Raw genomic sequence first — 10,268 nt, 5'->3', positions numbered from 1 at the left:
CTACGTTCATGATTCAAATGAAATCCACTGAGCTGAGGCTTAAACAAAAAAATCAAGCCTCTATTCATATTCAGAAGATTGTCTTAGTGAAACAAACAAGCCCTGGGGTAGTGACTCCGTGCAAGTTACATGGACATGAAATTACCAAGGAGGAAAAATTATTTCATAATTTTCCTCTCTTAGATGCTTCTTTCTCCAACACACTGACTGATTCTTTAAACTGTTCCTCTTTCCTACTGTATCGGTCCTTAGGCCTCTGGTTCACTCACATTTCATGGAAGATATCAAATGGTGTCAGTTTTCTGGCTTCATTTTCATAAGCTCTGGTGCTTTCAAAGGGGAATTAGTTATCTGAAATTTAGGTTATATGCATTAAAACATTTACTATCTGCAAGATTTATCCAACTTATAAGGACTTTCATCGATTTTCAGCAGCTGAAAATCAGCTAATTTGCTTTACAAACTTTCTTATGCTTTAGGTCAGTACATTCCCTACATCATATTTATTTGTTTTCCCTTTACTTTTTTTTTGCAGTATTCACATTGATAAATACTTTCTCACGCAATGTTTCCATTCAGATCTTCTGTGTTAGTTTTTTTGTGTGTTTGAGTTCTTGCTCTAACTCATAATACCCCACAAGAACTGCATTTGGAAGGAAGGAATGAAAAAAGCATTTTCCTGTAACCTATTTAATGAGATTTCAGTGAGCGAGAAATAAAGAATTTTTGACGAGGGAAATTTACGTACAGTTTTACTTTCAGGTTGATTTTTCTCAATTGAAATCCATTCTCATTTGAAGTTCAAACTCCTAGATATTTTGACTGATTTTGATTGTCTCCTAGACATAGAAATAATAATTACAATTTTATTGCAGTGATACGGAAAAAAACATCCCTTTGCCTGTACTTCCATAATGAATTGAAACCTAACCTGAAACTCCTGGAATTCAAATCGAAACAAAACAAAGATAAGATGCCTTTCAAAAAAGAAAACAAAACAAAGAAAGCATATAATCCTGCAAGGTGTCCCCAGTCATTCTGTAAAGTATTTAGACAAGATGATTTGAGATGATCATGATGCTGAAGCCCATGTTAGCAACAGGCAGTAAAATAATGTTCTCATAATTTCATAAATGCTTTGGTTTTTGTGTTGTTTTTGTTTTGTTTTTGTTTTTCCTCCCAAAAAAACAGCTTCCTTTCCCATGTCTTTCTGCAATAAATTTGACTTATGAGGCATGTCTGCAAAAATTACTTGCTCATCAGAAACAGACTTTATTTCATCGAGAATTGTTATCTGGGTTAACGGATGACATTACTTCTAGATATGTTACTTAAGCATTATGTAGACATCACTTTTGTGTAATGATAGTATATCTGCTGTTGGAAAGCATGCTATGCTGCATACTAAAATTGTATGTGAATTTTTGTGATATGTTCACTAAGGTAGGAAAAGAATAAACTACTGGAAAAAAAAAAAAAGGAAATGCATCATTTTTTGCTTGAAAATGGAAGGGAAGGTTTGCTTACAGGAGTCAAAAATAAAATAGGAATAGATATACAATTACAGCACAGTCAGAAGAAACTCAAATTTTGAGAGAACAAAATTGCAGAATGGAAAAGTTGTGACTACATTCATTCACCATAATGTAAATTGTACAGTATTACATTGAGAATGAAATACAAACAAACAAAAAAAACCCACCACCAACAAAAAACCCACTCTAAAACAAACAAGGAAAAAAACCCACCAAATGTAAAAAAAAATTAGTTTGAAATAAAATAGCACCATTTGAAATAATTGAAGGCATATTAAAATATGCATATTTTAGATTAAAGACAAATGAAATTAATTAAAATAATCTACCTTATGTTGCTCATTGTATGCAAAACTATTTCATAGAAAGAGTTCTGTTTCTGCTTTCATTTAGATTGTCCACTTTCTTTGCATTAAAAAAAAAAAAAAAAAAAGATCCCTGTTTTCATTTATATACAGTATTCAGTGTGTGGTTTTGAAGGTATATATGTATATGTCTATGTACAAGTGTTTATGTGCTTGCACTTATATGCATACACAGGAGTATGAAATTATTAATTCTGTAGATAGTATTTTCCTATATTGTCATTATTACCTCTCAGCCTCGACAGAAAACATCTTTTCTTGCCTTTTATAATTCACACATATATCTTTCTCCTTGTCTGTTGTTTTCCATAAATGTACTTCCAGTTAAGGGCAGAAATTCTTCTGTCAGTCCTTAGTGCACAACTTTGTAAAACTACAAAACAAAATGCACTACTTTGCAACTTAACAGAAGTATTGAGCAGTCACTCATTATCTCTTAGAATCCATTCTCCATTACTGAACTTGAACAAACCTACGATATAATCTTCGTGTCATCTTCGGAAACACTAGCAGACTGAGCTCAGCCTTTCCTTTTAGAGTCAAGAAAGGTGCTAGCTAGTTTCTGAGATCATCTGTTAAAAGAAGAATGTTCTTACTTGTTTGCTTTCTATTTTATGTGTTTAAATAAAGTGATCATTACATTATTAATTTATATGTTCTATCATGACTGTGAAAAGCTAATTTCTTGTTTTTTGAAGATAAGACCTTCCAGTGTTTGGAATTTAAATACAGATATCTGGAAGCAACGGTGATGATTTTGTTGAAGAATATAATACAACATGATGATGTTAATGTAATAGTCTAGTAAGCGAGACTTGAATCAGCAAAGCATTTATGCATGGCTTTGAATTCTCATTTATTTTAAACAGCCTGAAGCCTTGCCTTCGATATCAGAATGGTGTAAAACAGATTTAATCAAATGTGGATAAAAACAGGTTAAATTATAACTGATTTTTAAAAACAGAATTGGGCCTTGAACACTCATTAGTATTGCCTGAAAGTATTCACATTTATTTCAGCTAAAGAAAGAATTTTAAAAATGTATGTGATAAGACTCTCAGATGTGTTAACAATTCTAGGGAAGATGAAACAAAATTAAGAACAACTAAACTGCCATTGAGAAGGAAAAAAAACCTGTTAGAATGAATATAATTAATCTTTAACAGATTTAAATGATTCTAAAAATGCGAAACCTATTCTGCCTAGCTGGAAAGAAGGTTAGCATTTGTACTGAGTCGAGTATATTGCCTATTTTATGCATTAAAATTCTTCTCCTACATCAGTTAAATCATAAGTGTGTAAGAGAGGACAATTCTTTTACAGATGGAGGATGAGACTGTAAACGGTTCCTGTCTTTGTCATAATAGATAGTGCAGTTAAAATCTCCCCCCAAAATCAGCACATTCTGAGGCAGACAATTTGATAAAACCCTACTTATGCATTAATTCAAAAGAGCTCCTTCCTTTCTGTCAGTAGTGGAATAGAAGTTAATGAAGCAAACGCAAATTTGATCAAAGTTGTGCTGAACTTTTAACAACTGTTCTAATACTATCAAACCAAGGTTTAAAATAGGAATGCCATAATTTGTGACGGAATCAAACTAAACTTTCTTTTCAGTGGAAACTGGTTTTCTATCAACGCCATGGATTATCAGTTCTATATCGTATGAAGACTTTCTTATATTTGAAAACATGTTCCCAGCTTGGCTTACCTCTGGTAGTAGTTTATAGAATATTTTGGTTTAATTTGTCGTCTTAATATCTGAGTGGAGAAGTGATTGAGAGATGCTCTTCTTTGCTATCCACTTATATGTAAGAAATGAAGAATATGGTGAACTGCTTTAGTCATAAAAGAGCTTCTTTAGCTTGTAGCCCTGTGTATTTTTATTATGTTTCTTCATCTCTCCCTTTTTACGATGTTTGCTGCACACATCTCGCATACATTGCTGTAGGCTTGTTCAGGGCTTAACACAATAGGATTATTCGCTATAACAGTGATTCCTTATAGAAATTCTAATACACTTCTAGTGACATGGAAATGCTTCATTTTGATAGGTCCCATCTAGGCAGAAAACATTTGACTGAGAGAGAGGCTGCTCTTATTTACATGTCTGTCTAAACTTTCAAGGACTTAGGGTTTGTAGAACTTACAACTAAAGAAGCGACTTCAGAAAGTGGGTCTCACTGGTATACGAGGGGACAGTACTTCAACATTTTACTGCAAAGGTTTGGGTAAAATCATCTGCTCTAACTCATTTTCACTAATGCAGACTAAAGGAGATGATTAACAGCATCTGTCAAACAGAGATGTAAGAGAGAGAGAGCATGATGAGAGGGGCTGGGAGATGTTTCTTTGGATGTGGGTTATGAAGTAAACTGCTACTTTCAGAAATACCCTGACAGAAATGAAAGCGGCATAAGCATTTGTAGTGCAATGAGGTTAGTAGGCAGAGCTGGACTGTAAAAATCAGGGTGTCCAAGGCAGAAACTTGTAGCCCTGAGCTCCCCGATGTTTTGCTGGCATGGTGCTGGGGTGCTCGGATGCAGGGATGCAGGCTGAGGGATAAGACTTGAGTAGCCTGAGGGCAACTGGGGCTTTTCCTGACCATGTGTTACTGAACACTAAGCACTAAAATGGAGAGAAAAGAAAGGTATTTCCATACCATTTGCTCTTTCAAATAGTGTTACTGCACTCTTTGCATCCGTTTCCATGGAAAAACATAGAAGACAATACAAGACAAATTTGGAGTGACCTATGTAAAAAATCTAATGCATTTTTAGCCTCACTACAAACATGCATGGACTATGTTGCCTAGAGATACATGTGGGAATTGAATTCTACATGAGGGGATTATTGATAAAATTATTTTTTTCAACAGTGCTGACAATAGTTTTCTGGGTAATGACTAGTTTCACAGTATTTCACATGGAAGATAGAAGTAAATTCCTATGAGTAACTTTTCTTAGGAAAAAGTGTCTAAAAGTAGGGTAATTGCTTTTAAAAAGAGTTATGTGTATTTGTGAATTAAAAATAGCAAGTGAGATAAACTGAATCATGAGAGATGTCCTTCCTCTGCCCACATACTGGGTCTGTCTGGATCTCAATTGCTGACTAAATTTCATCCATGTAACAGGACCATGCCACAGGGCATGGTAGGTGGTTAGAGGAAGCTTTCATTTAAGATGCTAATTCTGTACTTGGCAAATACAGATGCAGTGCAGAATGTGAATTAACAGTAAAAAAATGAGAAACATTGCAAGCTTATGTCCTTCTCTTTCTCCACATATATATGATGAAATTATATAAAACTGGTTAATGTTTTAAAGTATCTGTATAATAAATGTGTGTGTATATAATATGTGTGTGTATACTAGCATCACAGAATCAAATTGTTCCACCTTCTAAAGCTACTAATGAAAACTTACAAATGAAAAACCATTTGGGGTTGTGCATGTTTTTCCTCAGGTCTACTTACACGAAAGGAGTCTTGTGACACAGTGAAGAAGCAGCACGTGATATCTCCTTCAGAAAAAGAATCAGTGTATCTTCATCCCCAGTACTGAGAACATCCTTCTAGAAGTTTAAAGTTGTTTCACACCCAAAAATATGTAAAATTTTCTTTTGCAGTTCACAAAATAATAATAATAATAAATGTTACTTTTCTATTGGTCTCTGAAATCTTTTAATATCAATTTATATTATCCAGTTTGCTATTGCACTGTGTGTAGTACTAAAGTTCTCTGTCATTGGTATCTGTTAGTCTGTGACTCAGTGGCACAGTGCAAACTCTGGATGCTCTTTAGGAAATTATGAAGCTCTGAATTCTCTGAAGCTTGTTAAAAATAGCAGGAAATCAATGAGTTTTTGTGTTATTCCTCAGAACCAGTGTGCCAATATGTGATTGTGCTCTATCTAAGAATGTACAGTGTCCACTGTATATGTATGTGATACATACAGAAGTTGTTGAACTGGGGATACATTTTACCAAACTTGAATTTACAATTTATTTCAGCAGAAGGTTATGGTTAGAACAAGGGCTAGATATCAAATATATACTTAGGTTTAGAATGTATGTAAATGAAGTTTAGCATCTGGGTAAATGTGAACTAAAAAGTATTAATCAGACTACTAAATATTGCCCTGTTGAAAATGAAATACATAAATGCAATGAAATCAGAGTGAGACAGTATTGGGACAATTCAGAAAATTTCTCTGAGGACAAAAGAAGCTATCAGATTGTGTTGCTGATGCTATGTGTGTTACAAATCATATGGTTTCCTCTATGGTTTCTTCTTTTGTAATAAATCCAAAACACTCCTTGAAATAAATCAGTTCCTTACATCCCACCCTAAAACCTCTGTAAACCTTTATTGGAGTATGCTGAGTCTGGATGTGCAGCCATTGAAAAGGAATTAATTTTAAGATCTGAACATAAGCTGTGAGATTATTTTCAAGACCTGTAACAGTTCAATATTTTTGAAGTAGTATCTGAAAAGGGCAACTAACTCTTTAAAGAACTACTTGTACAGACCTAGTAGTCTCAGGCTACCCGAATTCTGTACAGATTTGTTGAAAGTTGTTAGTTGTTTATTTCTTCAGGAAAGTATTTGCAAGAATTGCAAAGAATGCAATAGTAACATAACATAGTAAATAAACAAACCAACAAATGAATAAATAAAATAGGGAGATCAGCTAATCATCATTCTCTATAGGTTGCTCCCAAAGAAACACCTCCAAAGTATGTCCACGGAAACTAGAACAGATTCAGTGAGCACAATAATGCTATTTGGTAGAGCAAATTCTGAGCTACAAAACACTATTTTTCAACATAGTCACCACTAGTAGCTGTGTTTTCACCAGCAATAAAGAGTCTGCATACTGTGCTCATAAATCTCTGCAACAGCAGAAGTGATCTGCTCTTAAGCAGGTGCTATGATGGAATTATTGATAAGAAAATGTTGTCCATGCTGTACAATTTTCTCAGAGCTCACATCCACTGTTTGGTCTCTATAAACATTCAGCAAGCACTACTGAATGCCAGTGGATGCAATTTTTTTCTAAATGGAGAAAGTCAGTTCCACACCTTTGCTTCATATGCACTTCCATGTCAGATGCCATTTAGTCAGACTGCCCCTCTGCATTTTCCTTCCTTCTGCATGTGATTCATTACTGTACTAAGGAATAAACTAATTTTGTTTCAAGTTATCAAGCTAATCTCTCCTAAAATCAATGGATGAAGATGTATGAATAATGAAAAGAGGTTGACGTAAAAACCATTTCACATGACCAAGATTTTTATATAACTCACATTATCTAGCTAAGCAGAGGCACTGTACTTCTTTGTCCACTAAGATAACTTTGAATTATATTAAAATATTTTCAATGAAAATTACATAAAAAAAATAAAAAGGGAACATATCTCTTTTTATCCCTAGGACTTTGCAGTCAGAGGTTACTAAACTACTTAGACTATATCAGTAATTTAACTGTTGCTTAGTGAAAGGAAGTTTCAAAGTTCATTATTACAGCTTTGATGCTGCTGTGGCAATACACAGAGGCTGATTAAATGTTAAACATACTGTATAAATATTTACTTAGTCTTTAAATTCATGTTATTATTTCAATAAGATTCAAACATGAGTATGGATGACAGATATCCCCAAAATTCAAAGCATGTTTTAAAAATGCTATTATTATTTTTTTCCGCTTTTTCTTTAGCTGGGCTTTAAATTCAGATCTCTAGCTCTGTGAATGTAGAAGTGTTTTAGAAGGCTTAGAAAGCATTGCAGGCCAAGAAGAATCTACTGATCATAGTCATTTGATTGCAGAATTTAAAAAAAATAACCAAGTATCTTTTCCTGGCATATGTCATACATGATGATGAATAAACCAGTTTTTAAGAGTAATAAACTTTTTTTTTTTTTTTTTTTTTTTTTTTTTTTTTTTTTAATGTATTGGTTTTTATTGAGTCAAGGTCAAATGTCAAACGGCTGTCATCAGGATTGGAGTGGGAGTGTCACACACAGTAAGGTATTCTGTCTGATGCAAGTGATATTTCACTGTTTGATTGACCTTAGATATGGATGAACTACAAGATGTATAGAGTGAATTGCTGCAAGTGGACTTTGCAGTAGTAGTATAACAATCTTTGATATTGCCCATATCGTCACGGAGTTACCTTGTATTCTGCCTGCCATGGAAAGAAGAAAAGCTGAATTTTATTTTCACAGAATCGTTGAACTCTGGGAGTTGCAGGAGACCTCCAGAGATAACTCAGTCCAATCCCCACTCAAAGCAGGCTCCCTACATCAGGATGCACAGGTAGGTATCCAGACGGGTCTTCAATATCTCCAGAAAAGGAGACTCCACAATCTCTCTGGGCAGCCTATTCCAGTGCTCTGTCATCTTCATATTGTAGAAAATTTTAGTGAACAATAAAACTTAAAGAAAATATTTCTTTAACAACTAAGCTAATACAAGAATGGGAAAAACAAATAAATAACAAAACAAAATTAAAAAACAAACAAACAAACAAACAAAAAACAAAACCAACAACCCAACTCTAAAAAAACACAGCTTTCTTTCTGTAATAGGTTTGACAAATATCCATCATGAATGGCCCTAACAAGGAATAAGGTCATAGTAAGACCACATAAGGCACTGCAACAGATTATCTCCTGAAATAGCCTCCAGTGTTACAGACCAAGGGTGTGGTTCATTCTTTGCTTGGCCATCTGTAGCAAAGAACGTTGTATTTGAAATGTAGAAAAGTTTAATTAAAATGTCCACTTCTATAACAAACTGAACACCAAAGTTTCACTGGAAGTAAATTGAAGAGTTTTATTTATTACAAAAAGAAAGTAAGGTGTTCCCACCCACTTTACATTAACTTCCCACACACAAGCAGAAAGACGAGTGCAATGCAACCTATCATAGAAATTTTATTAAATTTAAGCCTTATAATAACTTGATGTCCACTGAAACAATGAAGTCACAGTGCTGAATAGCAACTATCAAAATAGAATGAGAAAATTACATTTAAAGATGAAGCAGAAATATATCTGACAAAGCAAACAGTAACAAAGCAAAAAATAAAATTATTTTTTTCCAGAGCATTCACAAGTAGAGATTTTCCACATAACTGGATAGCTATTATTGAGCTAATAAAAATATCACTGTTATTAAGAAATAATGTAACAGTTTTATCTTTGCATAAAAATTTAAAACTGGAAAAGGACTTCACAGTTATGCATGGGAAAATCATCTGATTTCTCTTGTACTATATTCACTGGTGCTTGAAGAGTGTGGACATGTACATTCCAGTTCAAATGGGTACATACAGCTCTCTTTTGTTTCTCTTAGTGGAAAACAAAATTTCTTCAATTGGCCAAATGAAATCAAACAGAACCAAAGAGCAACAACAAATAAACCCTACGAAATCCACATAATTGTGTTTAATGCCTACTGTGCCTACTCTGCCTTCTCCTAACCCCCAATCTGACCCTCCCCTGATTTGGTTCCACGCCATTAATTCAAGCACTATCGCAGTACATATGTCCTGGATTGACAGATTTAAGATCTGAGGTGCTAATATAGCTAATGCTAATTGCTGCTTTCTATGCCTACGGTAGGAGTGGTCTCCTACCATAGAAGACTTCGTCATTTCCTTGTTTTTGTAGTAGACTACACTGCCTTACAACAACTTTCAAAGAAGTTGAATCCCATTTAGTAAAGGTTTTGGCAACACATCCTGAAAACTGTGAACAAATCAATGTGTAGAATATTAACCTGTCACAATGCATAAATGTGTTTTCTTGTACTGTCTTCTAAAGAGAGTTTTATCAGGAGTCTCTCTCCATCTGTGAACAATAAGTCAAATTCAACTGAAAAATGGCACACTCTGAGGTGTGAAAATTTCATATGAAATGTAGAAAATGGCCCAACTGGTAGCCATTAGGATGTCAGAACTCAGAGAGAACTATTGTCCCTTCACAAGAAAGCAAGGAAAATCTGCAGAGATAAATCTACACTGGGAACACTGGCAAATCTATTGGATGGCAGATAGCATTCATGGGAAAGAGAAGATATTTTGAACTCTGGTAGCTTTGAATGAAGCAAATGTGCTCTGATAAAACAAGCTGTCCCATAGAGTAGATAAAACACTTGATAAGAAATGTGGAAAATGCTGCATGACAGAAGGGAAGACGAGAGATAGATTAGTACAGTTTCCATCAGACAACTTCGGTATGTTTGCCTCAACTATGCTTTGTTCCTTCCTCTAGCAAGAGCAATCATAATGACACTTGTGATAAATGAGCAAAGGAAGGAGCCTGGGAAATAAACAGGAATACTTCTATATTTCTTCTAT

Source organism: Tetrao urogallus (genome assembly GCF_951394365.1).
Source record: "Tetrao urogallus genome assembly, chromosome: 7".
NCBI classification, from domain to species: domain Eukaryota; kingdom Metazoa; phylum Chordata; class Aves; order Galliformes; family Phasianidae; genus Tetrao; species Tetrao urogallus.
Note: the sequence above shows the minus strand (reverse complement) of the source record.